The sequence below is a fragment of the Lepidothrix coronata genome, unplaced genomic scaffold (genome assembly GCF_001604755.1).
Source record: "Lepidothrix coronata isolate B3197 unplaced genomic scaffold, Lepidothrix_coronata-1.0 Scaffold266, whole genome shotgun sequence".
Classification (NCBI taxonomy): domain Eukaryota; kingdom Metazoa; phylum Chordata; class Aves; order Passeriformes; family Pipridae; genus Lepidothrix; species Lepidothrix coronata.
The window spans coordinates 23245-37471 of record NW_016690446.1 but is presented as its reverse complement, the minus strand read 5'-3'; the positions used below and the strand labels follow the sequence as shown (position 1 = coordinate 37471).

Below are 14227 nucleotides of genomic sequence, written 5' to 3'. Positions count from 1 at the left end.
TTGAAGAGCAATCCACCTTTTGAGGTCTTCTAGGTTTCAGCATCATCTTTGAGTCAGTGCTGACTAGTTTTCCTGGGAAAGTGGTACAAAGCAGATAGGTGGAGATGGGGGATAACATCCATTGTTCATTCGGGGACAACAAAAGTGAATTAACTGAAACATCTTCCTTCTCTTCAATAGTCAAGGAACATTTTACCAAGAGTGAGAAAGACTAAATTATTTCACTGCCTAGTTACACATCATTAAATTAATCTGACTCTTCTGTGCTGTCAGAACTGCAGCCAGCTGCTCCCAACAAGTCTCTGTAAACAGGACTGAGAAATAAATACAAGATCATAAAACTTGTTTTTATCTCCCCAATATTGTGAACACCTACACTTCATTGAACAAACTCAATTTTAAATGCTATCAAATAAGTAGCTCTTTTTTCCCTAGCCATTGAAAGCTCAGAATTCTTAATTTATTGAGTCCTAAGGGACTTTTTTAAAGTTAAAAATGGTATGGATCTAAATTGAACTCCAGAAGCTGATCTTGACTACATATCTATCTGTGCACTTGCATTAAAACATCTCAGAAATTAGGAACCAGAGGAACTCCAATATTGAGAAAATACTTTGGAAAAAAAACGGTTACATTTTCTACTCACAGTGCTTATCCTGATAAACTCATACCACTTCTGTTTAACTTCATGAAGAAAATGTATTTTGTTTTGGTTTTTAAATAAAAATTATCTGATTTCACCTATCAGCTCAACAAATGCTCATTTTGTTGCCTTACTTTCATTAAAGGAATAAGTTTCAGGGAATAAAAATTATGCCACATTTCCACACATGCAAAAGTTCCAAGACATGTAATTCAAATCTTAATTATTTTTTCCTATATAAACCAGTCACAGGATTTGCAAAGAAAAGAAATTTTTCCCCTTTCATAGTCAGAATGTTGAAGCAAAATCCACATAAAAACATCAAATAAAGGTTATCTGTAAGCTAAAATACAAATCTCGTAAAGAATATTTAGTGTGGTATGCCCTAGCTTTTTGTTGACATTTGAATTCACTGTTTTCATACAAACTCTCAAGAATTGTGCTGTACCCTAAATCACAGACATTAAATTCTAATTCTAACATTTTTTCTCTCACACACTGCCATCATTACTAACATAAAACATTGAAGTAAAAATTTCTTTGTGGATAATACGAAGCCAGCAAGTGCATTGGTGTAGGTTTAAATATAATTATCATTTGGCTTAACAGTTGAAAAAGTTATCTTTTAAGTCATGTTTTCATTTATTTTGTCTTGAATTTGGCAGAGATTAGACCCATACAAATATACTGGCATGATTAGTTTTACTGTTTAGACTGTTCACATAAAGGCAAACACCTCGTCATCAGCATGACAGTGTGTTTGAGATCTTTTGGAACACACAGGAAGAAATCCTAATTTCATTGAGGCCAGAGAAAGCTGTCCAGGAGCTTCACCTATTAAACATGCTCTGCATATTGTGAGCTCTCTAAGTAAGCAAATACACCCAAATCTCGGGGGAAGATGATCAATACATCTCAACAGTAACTGACTTTTACCTGTGGACTCTCTTTTTTTTTTTTTGTAGTTCAAAAACTTTCATATTAAAATGTGTTTCAGTTTAAAAAATATATATTAAAATATATGTCTATATATGCATGTGCATATATATATATACATATATATATATATACACACATATATATATACACACAATACATCCGTGGGCAGGATGAGCTCGTTAGCCTTCTGGCAGTCATCCTAGGAGAAGGACAACTCTAATCCCAAACCCGGGCAGATGGAGCTCGTTTAGCCCTGTAAGGCCATCCATCTAAGAGAAGGTCACTCTAATCAAACCTACGTCCTGAGGACCTCACTTCCACCGTCCAAGCTTGCTCGGCCCTGGCAGGTGAACCTCAGGATTAAAGGGTGGGTTCAGTTCTGCGCAGGCTGCATCTCACCTAAAAAATCCATTGCGCAGGCTTGAAGGCTTTACCCACATGCAAAAAGCCCTGTAGCGACGGGCGAGGGTCGAAACGGCAGGTGAAAGGTGCACTGGGAGCCGCAGACCCAACCCGGCATGCAGGCGGTTCAGGATATTGGTCATTTGAGACTGACCGGAGATGACAGTCTCTTGGGGCAGCACCCTGAACCACCAAGCAGCCTTTCCAAGGACAGCACTGCTTGCTCCACTCCACCAACGTGCCTGTAGCAAATGTGGATAGAGCCTTCCCAAATCTTCGTTCGCGAAGCCTAGCCATGATATATACACACACACACACACATATATATATATAAAAATCTGTCTTGTTTGTTCATTATCATTTCCCACAAGCCTCTCAGACTGTGGTACAAGACCGATCTTGAACTACTACTAATCACTAGTTCTTTTCATTAATCAAAGTTTCTAATCACAACTCTTCTATCATACTCCATTACAGGCATACAAAGTTATTCCGTTTACTAATCTCAAAGTATGTCGTTCATTCATTCCTTCTGTCATTCCTGGGCAGAAGATGAATGACTTATTAATTTCTGATGACTTCTAACTTATCTTCCATAAATTTCTGATAAAAAGCTATTTTTAAATTTTATACACATGCAAACCCCCCCCAGCAGTAACTGCTCGAAGCTACACTGGGAACTGTCCCTGAAAGTCAGGAGCAAAGCAGCTTCCAAGGCCTGCAGACACCTCAGGGGTGGCTGCATTAGGAAAACCTCTGGCTAGAGAGCTGTACAAACTTCAGCAATGCAGTGGAGTGCACTGCTGCAAACAGTTCTTCCAAAAGAACACAAAAGCAAGCAATTCAAGTTACTCTTTTACATCTACACCAACCACCTCGTTTGCTGACTTCACAGGAAAAACAGCCACAGTTTCACCCTCCAAAACATCTTTACAACACTTCGTCAACTTCATAGGGACCATTTCACCTTCACAAATAATAAAAGCAACTTTATTTTTAAAAGAACCATACTTTATGAACTATAAAACACACCTCTAGATACAAAACCTGACAAGCTCTGAAGCCCACTACAGAAGAGTAGGTCATATTCCAAAGTACCTGATCAGCTGTGACAGGACCTCTCTGGTCACTGCTGGATGACAAAATATAACCCAAAAGTAGAGCACGCAGTGTGTACAGATGCCTAAAGGCTCACAGTGTAAAGTGCACTCTCCTGTTCATTTTAGCTTCACTTCATGAGACCTATTTTCCCCTAAATCCTATTTCACCCAATAAAGCCATTTTCCAGTTGCCACTCTCCTGATAATGCAAAAAGAAAAAAAAAGATTGACTTGGAGGTTAGTGAGAGGCTTCCTGTGAAAACAGAGAACCTGCCCCTGTTTTCTGTGATCATGGAACCGTTGTTTCTCTCAGAACCGAGGGCTGAGGGAGGAGGAAGGTGGGCTGTGGTCAGCCCCGTCCCCACGGTGTGGCTGAGCTGTGGAGGTTCAGTGGCTGCACTCAGAGAGACTCAGTGTGACCTTCCGTGCTGCTTCCCCACAGCTGCCCAGGGGTCGGGGTGGGTGGGAAAGGAATGGGCAGCAAAGACACCACAACCTGCAAAGTCTGAGCTGTGCTGAGTGATTATCTTGCATCATGAAATGCCAGCAAAGCAAGCCTGACCTCTGGACAAGACAAGGAGATCAAGGAAAAAGAAAAATGACTAAGGGAAATTCTCCCTCTGATTTAATGAGGTATGTGGGGGAGAAAATATTGTGAACCACAGGCAATAACTCTCCTATCACTCAAAATAAATATCTACAGCTCAGATGTCAATGAAGGTTTTCCAAAAAAACAATTACTCAAAACCTCTTGTTAGAGGAAGACCAGAAAGAATTAAACCATCTTTCTTGTTTTTCAGAGATGCTCTAAGTGGAAAACATGATGATTATATGATGAGCTGTCACTCGGCTACAACCCACTCAGTTCTATTACTGCTTGCTACAGCTACTTCAACATTCAGCCAGCTCAGTTACCTTTTATATTCATCACATGCAGAAACTCTCAAATGCCCCTTATGACACAGGGCAATCCTTGCCCTCAGAGTCCTAACTGATTTGATCTCTTTTTGCTTTATTGCAATTTAGGACTGAACTGTGAAAGAGAGTAGGAACCCTGTTTCCATATCCTTTGGATTCCTGCACCACTCACATTTTTCTCTGCCCTTCCTTTTGCTTTCTAGAAGACTGAGGTTACAGGGTACAGTGCACCATTTGCATATCAAAAGCAGCAGCACTTTACATAAAAATGAAAAGCAGGCACTTTTCTGGTTTCTGTGACTAAGAGCTCAAGATTTCCTTCCTCTGAATCTGTAACTGCAAAGTCAGGTGTTACTCAGTTCACCAAGACTGGTTCAGATAAATATCTTAAAAGTGAAGAAGCTCCCCCACTACCCAGTGTTACCTGATACATATTTGCCAGAGACATTTTCTTTCCAGACACTCTTCTGGAGCAGTTAAAGACCTCAGTGTCTTACCTGAAAGAACATAAGACAAACATGCAGTCAAGTTCAAAGATCGCAAAGAAACGATTCTTATGTATCTCAAGTTATATTCTCATTGTCTGAGAATGCTGAATGGCACTACCTTGGGGTATTTCAATGTCTTTTTTCAGCTGGCCACCACAGTCTCAGATGTGTCAGATTTTGTTATTTAAAATAAGCAGGATGACTTTCTGCTCCACTTTACACAATCTAACAAAAGGACATATATACAGAACCCTGTCCAGGTTACTGTAACTTCATGCTGAGGTAGGAGCCTTGCCCTCAGTTTCTACACGGAGGTGCCTTTTCTGAAGCAGAATGCTCAAGCCTGGTGTTAAGGTACACACAAGCTGTTAGTGCAGGAGAGGGAGCACACCAGGAACTCAGAGCTAACTTATGACCTTTGCCAAGCCCCAAGAGGCTCAGCCTTCACACCATAATACTGCACCCACTGTGCTCATCAGGAGGCAGAAGGGATTCAAGCACAAGCACTTGCTGAAGTTCAACGTGCCCCAAGTGTACCACACCTACCTTTTACACCCTCGAGGCATCAGATCAACCACCATTAACCTGAAACCACCAGCCACCCTCCAGAAAGCAGACAGGCAAATGAATACATAAATACAACGATATTTATAGTTCTGTTTCTGAGAAAGACCCTTCCTGCCCCTTAGTAGTGGTCTGTAGTGCCACGGATGAGGCTCAAGGTACAAGCTGTTGTACCCATGGGAGGCACAATACCTGCCCATCTCTACATTGCTCCCCTACCCTTTTTGCTGGTGGTCACAGACATCAGGGAGGTAAGTGCAAAAAGGCTTTAGAAGGGGTAAAAGAGGGATGCAACCACATCCCTTCTTCCCTATAACATGTCTGTGATATGTGACATCAATTTTAATGACTTCCCTGCCTAGAAACGTACCTGGCCACCCACACACCCAGACAGAGCAGAGAGGTGGGAACAGCAAAATGAATGACTCAGAAACACCAGCTGTTTACCACAGTGTCTCACTACTCCAACAGCAGTGGGTAGTGTTTGAGCTGTCCTTGACCTGCCAAATCCCTCAACTACTTCCCACCATTAGAAATGCTGATGTGTTTCCAAGTCCTACCATGAATGCATTACCAATTGCATTAGAAAGATCTATCTGCTTCAGACGGATTAAAAGAAAAATAGGTAGCAGACAATTCTTATGCTCAGGAGAATCATGGAATATTGGCAGTACAGAGGATTACACACTCCTTTGACCTGTGCCAGCCTATCAAGGTGGTTTATCATTCATGACTGATTTCCCTATATGTCTTCAATGAGAGTCAGATCATTTGAAGAAATTGCACTGGATCAGAAACGAGAACCAGTTTTTAAAATCAGGCTGTCTGAACAAACTTCCTTCCATTTTCCATCTATTTTTCACTTAATAAAGCACACAATGCAATGGCAAGCTCATGAAACACAACACAAATGTGTTTATGAGTGCATTGCTATTTGCACAGGAATCTTCATGTTAATCCACTTCCCTTTTCAAATAAATTTTCCCAGATTCTCAAACACATTTCTGTACCAATGCTCTGTGCCTTGCACAAAGTCAATAGTAATTCCACCACCATGTTAGTACAGAGAAGGAACAGAAGAGTGGCTGTACACAAGACACTACTGCCATCACTCTCTGTAAGCCTTTTAGGATTGTCAAATCATCTGAAATGCTGTGTCCTTTTATTGCACTTTGAGTGGCCAAAGGGCCACTCAAACCTCCTCGAACTCTAAGTTGGCCTTGGCTGCTGAAGGCCAACTTATCTTATGGAGAATAAATTGTTTTCTCTTTAATGGTTGCCAAAGCAGACACTGAATTTGTTAAGTATTTGGAGAAAACTGCACCCATCTTCCTACAAGGACTTGTTTTTATGGGTTCTAGATCTGTGCTGATTCTTCCAAGACACTGAAAAGCCAATCCTACACAGGAGGTGTTCAAGAACCTGGGTTCCCCAGGGGCTGACTGGACTTGTTTGGTTGGAAACAAGTGTGAGAAAAGCAGCCGTTTCAGTACATGTAGTCCTACTCTCTGGCAGTCCACACCAAAGAGGAATGAAGGAAAAGGATCTTTCTATTAAACTTCATGAACTGGTAAGAGATGAAAGGCACACAGAACATAAGTAAATACTGACATCTGACCAGTGTGATCTAAGGATAAACACTGACAGGTTCACAGGGGTAATCACATTCAAACCAAGGCTGACTGGATACTCATGTGAGCATTTTTCACTGCTCTATTTCTTATGTGGAACATGATGAAGAAACTTAAAATTCCCCATGTCAACAGCATACACATTTTGGGGGGGGAGCAAAAAAATAAAATCACAATTCAGCTGTCAAAACTATCTTTTATATCCAGCACCATCTTCAGTCCAATCCTGCCTTTCTGCCTGTCTGATGTATTCAGAGGTTGTTGCTGGAGTCACTTCCTCTTGCCTGTCCTATTTAACAAATGTAATTCAAGAGAATAAAATCCACTATTTCTGCAATAGCAGGAAGGCACATAGTGAACTGTGGAATACCAAATCTACCAATTCACTTTATTCAGTGGATACAAATTTTACCCATAATACTTCTCTGTAACTGACTGACACCAAAACAGAACAAATAATTCAGTAATCACACCTGCACCGGGAACAGTCTGTCTTGTTCAGGACTGAGGTCATCCAGAGAGGGGAGTTTGCAGTGCAGCTGCTGCACTTTACATAAACACAGAGCTTCCATGGAAATTTGAATGCTTGCTTCTCACCCCTCCTCCCCCCTTTTTTTTTTAATATAATTTTCCTATATATTTTGGAAAACTGTAAATTTTGTGGGCAGCTGTGGGTTTTTTTCTATTTTGAGAATTAAATACATCTCAAAATTATTTCCTATTGTAAACAACAGAGCTGTCTGATGATTTTAGCATGATATTAACAGAAAGTTGTTAACTATTTTTATAGCATAAGAAACCATTTTTAACTGCCTAACCTTACCTTTTAAAAGCAGGCAAGACAGAGTTTTAAAGGAGAAATGCCTAGCAATCCAGATTAAGTGTGCCAAACTGATGTTTTATGCTTACATGTGTACAGACTTTCAGTAGCAGAATAACCCAGTGTGCACTCACTTCTCACAATGCTCAGTTACTCCAAAAATGACCCTCCTCCTCCACATCTGCCATTATGCTAAACAAATAGCTCATCATAAGGGAATAGTTACTGTCATTTCTCATGTGCTAAATCTATATTCTCTTCACAACACTCCTAAGGGTTCACTTTTATTAAGAGCATCATGCAGTATACACCTTCTCAGCACTTGCCAAAACCACATTCTAAACATTTCTCAAACCATGCTGGTGAAGTCTGAATGCACAGGATAACCCAAGTCATGTTGACAGCTACCACGTAACAGAGACAGCCAAAAATGGTGCAATACCAATACATGTTCAGTAAACCCCAAGATAACTTAATTGTAATATCTACATGTTCATGTTTCATTGACCTACATCCAAACAGATTCAAGCTCTTATTTTGCAAATAGATCAGTGAGTGCATCTTTTTTTACCCATGTTCCTGAAACAAGCCACAAAAGACAAATATCAGATGTTTTGGTGTTGGCCAGTCTAGGTGTTCTAGCTGAGCCAAAGTCCCCCACTGAAGCCAGCTGGGAATCCCACTTCAACAAGCATTCTTAGTGGGACCCATTCAAATTCTCATACAGGCTGGCAGAATAAGCAGGAAGTTCAATAACAAAAAAAGGAAATATATTTGCACATTTCAATGCATTAATATAATGCAAGACTTCCATTCTTCTTTATTCAAGTTCCTGTGTATATGTAAAAGAGGATGAAGAAGTAAAATTTTCCATTTCAACTACGGATTGTGCTAGAAACAGCATCAAAAGAGGAAAATGTGTCTCTGCCAGTCCAGCTGAATGTCATCTAGTCAACTGTTATAAAAGGTACTTACTGAAATGAGTGGCACAATCACCATTTCTTCAATTACAAAGAATCCTCTCTGAAGGTAAAAAAATGCAACATGATTGTTTTGCACTATTACTGAGTGTGCTTGCATCAAAGCTGGTGGTGCAAAGAGGAAAGCAAAGCCAATTTCATGAACTGATGTAATCAAGCCCAGCATCTCTCTGGGGTTTTTTTGTTCCTGTGGCCACGATGACATCAGCCCACTCTGCCTATTCAGTAGTGCAGGGCAATGACAGCTTTTCACCTCTGCTCACACACTTCTCCCTTCTTTTCCTCCTCTTTTATTGTGTCAGGATGTACAAGCAGGAGGACTCCACTTTCTTAAGTCCTATTTCAGTGGGACACAACACAACACTTGCCTCAAATTTGTCTCTCCTTGCTCTCAGTGTTTCCAGCTATGGCACACAACATCAAAACTTGACTTCAAGTGGAAAGAGGGGGAAAGAGAAATCCCAGGAATTGAACTAAGCACATCTAACCACGGTAAAGTAGGTCAAGGATTTCCACACTGGAACCCACACTGTTCAAGAAACAGCTGTACTTCAGTGGAGCAGATACTTATCCATGCACAGGCTAGCCTGAAGGATTATGGAGCTGTTTGTGTCCCAGCTGGTGCTGCAGCCCCACGACACCCACGCTGCAGTTCCACGAGGTCCCCCCAGCATCCCAGTCTGCTCCCACAGCTCCACATGTGTTTCAAAGGCTCCCACCAACCCAGGCAAGTAACTGCTTTTCTGTATCAGGTTCTCTGCCTGTAAAGCCAGAGTAATTACCCTAATCTTAAAAAGAATTTACTGAAGAGAAGTTGATTCACTTTTGGTTGACATAATCTAGCCCTGGAATTCCCCATCTAATTCGTTCCCTCATCTGAGACACAACATCTAGGCCAGAATACATTAAAGAAAACACATTTACACATGGAAAATATTGTAAAGCTTAGTGACAAATGTGATCTGTTACTGAGACTACCAGTACACACAGAGTACATTTTGTGAGTTTTCCTGCTAAGAGATTCCTTGGGTCTGCTCTGCTGTACAGGACACAAACATACCTCTGCACAGTAGCTGGTATCAAAACTGTTCCAAAGGGAAAAAAAAAAACACCAGCAAAAATATCAACCAACCTATCAATCAAACAATCCCCCCATCTCTACTTCTTTCTCAATGTCTTAAACTATTAGGAGAAATGAATAAAGAGAAAATAGCAGTATCTTAGATACTCACATTTCTAGATTGATTTTTTTAAGCTTTTGCACTGTATTATATCTTTTGCAAGGTTTAAAGAAGGCAACATTATGGAGCACCCAGGCTACAATGAAAGTAACCTTGCCATAGACAGAAAAAATTAAATGTCATGCTAGATAGCTATGCACATCAGATTACCACAGATTTCTTCTTACCCACTTCGTATATTCTTCAGCTGAAGTCAGATAAATAATTTCCATATTTGCCGTTATAAATGTAGACAGTAACAAAAATATGATTCTCTGTAGCTGAATTGCCTCCTTCAATCCCTAGAACTGATGAATTTTATTTGCCAACTGTCCTTCCCATTAGTAAAAAGTAGCACAATCCCTCCACATCTGCTATGATTTTTGAGCAGCTTACCAAGTAACACACAAAGAAATGAACAAACATCTTCCTAACTAGAAGTCAAATGCACTGGAATAAAGGTATTATAAATGTAAAAAACTACAAGTGTGTTTTTATGGACAGAAAGAAAATGTCATGTACGTGTTAAAACGTATACAGGTATTACACGTTTATAGAATTTATATGTAACGTATAGGTATATTATATGTATACTGCATCTATATTATCTATATGTCTGCATATTATGGCTATATTTATACAGATATAAATATACATACTTCCAGCTCTAGATATTATAGATTTCTTAACTAACATGACATGTGGGAGAAGCTGTCAATTTTAAACAAAAAACCCTTAGCTCTTCTGTAAGCCATGCACTTAGAGCCTAAAGGATTTATTTAATATTCTTCTGACTTGCAGCTGACAGACATCTGACAACACAGAAATGTAACATTTCATTTAATTTCTCCATAGGCTTATTCCACTGAGCCCCAGATGTTTTAGCAAAAGAAAGAGAAAGATGTTCCACATTTTTGGGGTGGGGGATGGGAAATTTGTTTACAACAAATGTCCCTTGCTTTATTCATTTATACAAAGAAAAAAAGTGTTGATTACCTTGCTTGTCTCTTTTCGTCTTCCTTTTTTTTTTTAATGTGTGCTAAGGCACTATATGTGGCAGAAACCAGATGGAAGTTTCTAGAGGACATTCCATGTCATCCTCCTAAACTTATCAACATATCAATTCTTTCCCTCTGACAGAAAAAAGCCAAATTGCTACAGAAGACAGGAATCTCTTTCTAGTTTCATGTCACATGAATTAAGCACCGTATAATGAAATGCAACTGGAAAAGATGATAATAATTCCTAAAATGCATTGTAAGGTAACTATGCTCCATGTCATTGCACAAGCCTTCCAGAAGCACTGATTTCATGCCTTTATTTAACCTGTAATAAACTATGAAGAGGTTTTTTCACAGAGCAAGCAGACTGTAACAGAAGTGGAGATGACACAAGGCAAGAGTTTCTAACACAAAGTCACACCTTTCCCAGAGGCTCAGATGAACCTATCCCATGTCCCTTGGCAGGGTGGGCACAGGTAACAGTGCCAGGTGTCTTGGACTTCATCCCACTCAGGTTTGTTCCTTCCCCAGTCGCATTCAAAATGTGTGTAATTTGTGTAATTACTACAGGGGAACATCTACAGAAGCACTTCTGAAGTGCCTGGGACTGTACCAATCAAGTCCTTCAAATAACCAAATACAGCATTTCAGGAAGCTGGTAGAAGATCAAAGTGATGCCAAACCAGTGAGAGGTTATGAAAACATGTCATTTAAGGAAGCTCAACTTTCCAACAGAACATCTTGGCCAATAGCAGAAATCTATCGAGACTAAACTGTGATGGTCAGTATTTACTTTAAAGGTATTTAAGCTCTTTTTGCACTTCAGTTTGCTCAAGATTGCATTTAGTCTGAAATGCACAGTGTAAGCAAGACAGCTGGAGAGTGATGAGTTCTGAGTTGTTTAGAAAGAACAGAAAGTGTGATATAAAACCACTATTGTCTGATAACATAGATATTATCATAGTCTAGAGGGAAAAAAAAATATTTTTACCCTGACTACAAGTGACTGAATTCTGCTCAAGGACAAAATATTTCCAAAGTTTACTTGGCAGAGTTTCATCAACACTACCTTTAACTGAAAGAAAAATAATCTTGTACATTAGTTAGAAGACTAACCCTTTATGTTGACAATTAATGAAGAATCACATATACAGCAACTTAAATATCATTTTTACACCCCAGTAAGATACAGCATCCTTCCAGAAAAGGCAAAGATGTTCCACAGCGATACTGGCAGAGCATCCTTATATATGAATAAAACAAAAATGCATCCAGAGTGCCCAGAGACCAACATTCAATAGAGACACTGTCCTCCTGCAGAAGGAAAAACCTGCTCAAGTCCAGAATAGAAACCTAAAACCTCCAATGGAGCAATTGTGTTACTGACTGGAAGGACACTGGGCAGCACAGGAAAAAACCAGACGCAATTTTAGCAGTCAGAAAATATAATGGGGGTTCCAACTGGAAGTGAATTAAGCTCGAGGCTGGAGACAAAACAGGACAACTGCCCACGAACAGAGTTTCCAGCACTGCAGAGGTACAGGGTTATTATACCAGACTGCAAAAAAGAGAGGCCATTGCTGTTTTAAGAAAACTTCCGTGTAACAACACAGGAACAGTGCCTGGCAAAATGAGCCCTGAGCTTCAACAGGGTACATCTGTGACGTAAATTAATTGGAATATTTCCTGCTGAGACAAAATTGAAACAGGAAAACCCACCCCAAGAGGAGGATGAGATGCCTGATACAGAAGAGGAGAAAATAAAACCTCTTCGTTGTCTTTCCCTCTCCCTCTTCAGATACTCCTCTATCAAAGATGTCAAACAGATGACATGCCAGGGCAACGACACAGCAGAGAAGGGATCCCACATCCCAACCTCCTGCTCTGTAACTCTGCCTGAGCTGGGGGGTATCCTAAGGACTGAATCACAGTTCAAGCTTTAAATGGAGCAGAAAAGCTTTTGATACACTATGAAAAACAATAAACTAATTAACACTTGAGCAGACTTCAGGTCCCAAAGTAGATCACTATCACTCATATAGCGTTTACAAAAGTCATAAATAGCTTCAGCTGTGTGTAGGACAGTCAGATGTTCCTGATGGCTGGTGCTGCTCAGGGCAGACCAAGTATTTCAGAATAAAAAACCAAGAACAGGAATCCCAAATTGTGCACACAGTTTGCATGGTGCTTCTCAAGAATCTGTGGAAGCTTTTCCGGATGAAACAGGTTTCTAGATTAATATGTAATTTTCCATCTCTGAAATCACATCTCTGCAATTACTCATGGAACAGGGTAAGAGGAGAAGACTGACTTGGTCCATCTGCTGCCTGCTGCAGTACAGTCCCTTCCCCACCCCCATCATTTCTGGGGAGGTTCTCCAGAAGCTGCTGCACTGGAAATGGAATATGGGAAGAAACCTTCCATTTTGTCTTACATTGCCATTTACAATTTTCCTGAGAGAAAACAAAGCCAGTATTTAGGACAGATGGGACACCAAGTTCTCTGTCTCCTGCACGCTGGATTTATCAGCCATGTGCACATCGCTCCTCCAGCACATCAATGGAACACCTGATCTGAACACATCCAGGGTTTCTGTGCATCTCTAGCTCCAGAGGGACTATGATTCCAACTGAATGTCCCATGGCTTGATTACAGTCACTGCAGGAATTCCCAGGCAATTATCCAAAGGCCTCACAAAGCACCCAGACAAGAACAAGCCTCACAAAACTGTCACACACACAAAGCCATAGGATCCCAGAGGACAAATCACTGAAGCAAGACAGAAAGCCCTTCTTAGGTAGAGGCTGAATTTCCTCAGAATTGGTCATCCTGATACTGGGCTTCAGGAGGGAGGAACTGTCACTGTAGGGACTTCAAATTCTTCAGAGCACAGATGGCAAAATTGGATATATTATAATGCTGCCTTTATTGGGCTTTAATTTACCTCAAACTTAAAAGCTTTTGTGTATGTTTACCAATGAGCAGAAAATAAAATCAGTTTTCCTACACAGCTTCATCCTTAAATATAAATAATGCAATCCAATCAATATTCTCCAGATCCTTTGGGAATTCTCACTCCAGACAAATGTTTTTTATTGCTGAAGCACATATTGACCAATAGTCCAAGACAGAATGAATTTCCTGTTCAGATTATCTCCATAAAAACATTTCTAAACCACAGGAAGGCAATTTTTGATGGAGAAGAAGAAACCCTGCCATCTTCCCTAAGGAATTTGTTGTATAGATTAGCTTATGGGTGTACATCTGTACCACAGACCTTGTGAATACTGCCAGTGTCACAGTAAAAGAAAATTTGGCTTCTATAATTGCATGTTCCATCTGAGACATCAGAAAGAAAGCATAATTTCAATTCTATGATCTGCTTATAGGGACAAAACAAACATCATAAATAATATCAGACAAACAAAGGCATCAAACCACCGACTCCCTCTGCTGAGCCCTGAACAGAGGGGTGTTACCTTCGGAACAAACACTGAAGAGATGTCTGGGGAGAAACTTAA

The 14227-nt window shown here is 40.2% G+C and overlaps 1 protein-coding gene across 3 annotated transcripts in view; it reads right to left on the bottom strand.

Annotated features, from left to right (window-relative positions):
• Positions 1-4502, bottom strand: part of OTUD7A (OTU deubiquitinase 7A) — an 85349-nt gene extending 80847 nt beyond the window's left edge. For all 3 annotated transcript variants that reach the window (XM_017835911.1, XM_017835913.1, XM_017835912.1), the window contains exon 1: positions 4427-4502. The gene's annotated coding sequence lies outside the window, so the exon portion shown is untranslated. The remainder of the gene's footprint in view (positions 1-4426) is intronic.
• Between the last annotated feature and the right edge of the window lie 9725 nt (positions 4503-14227).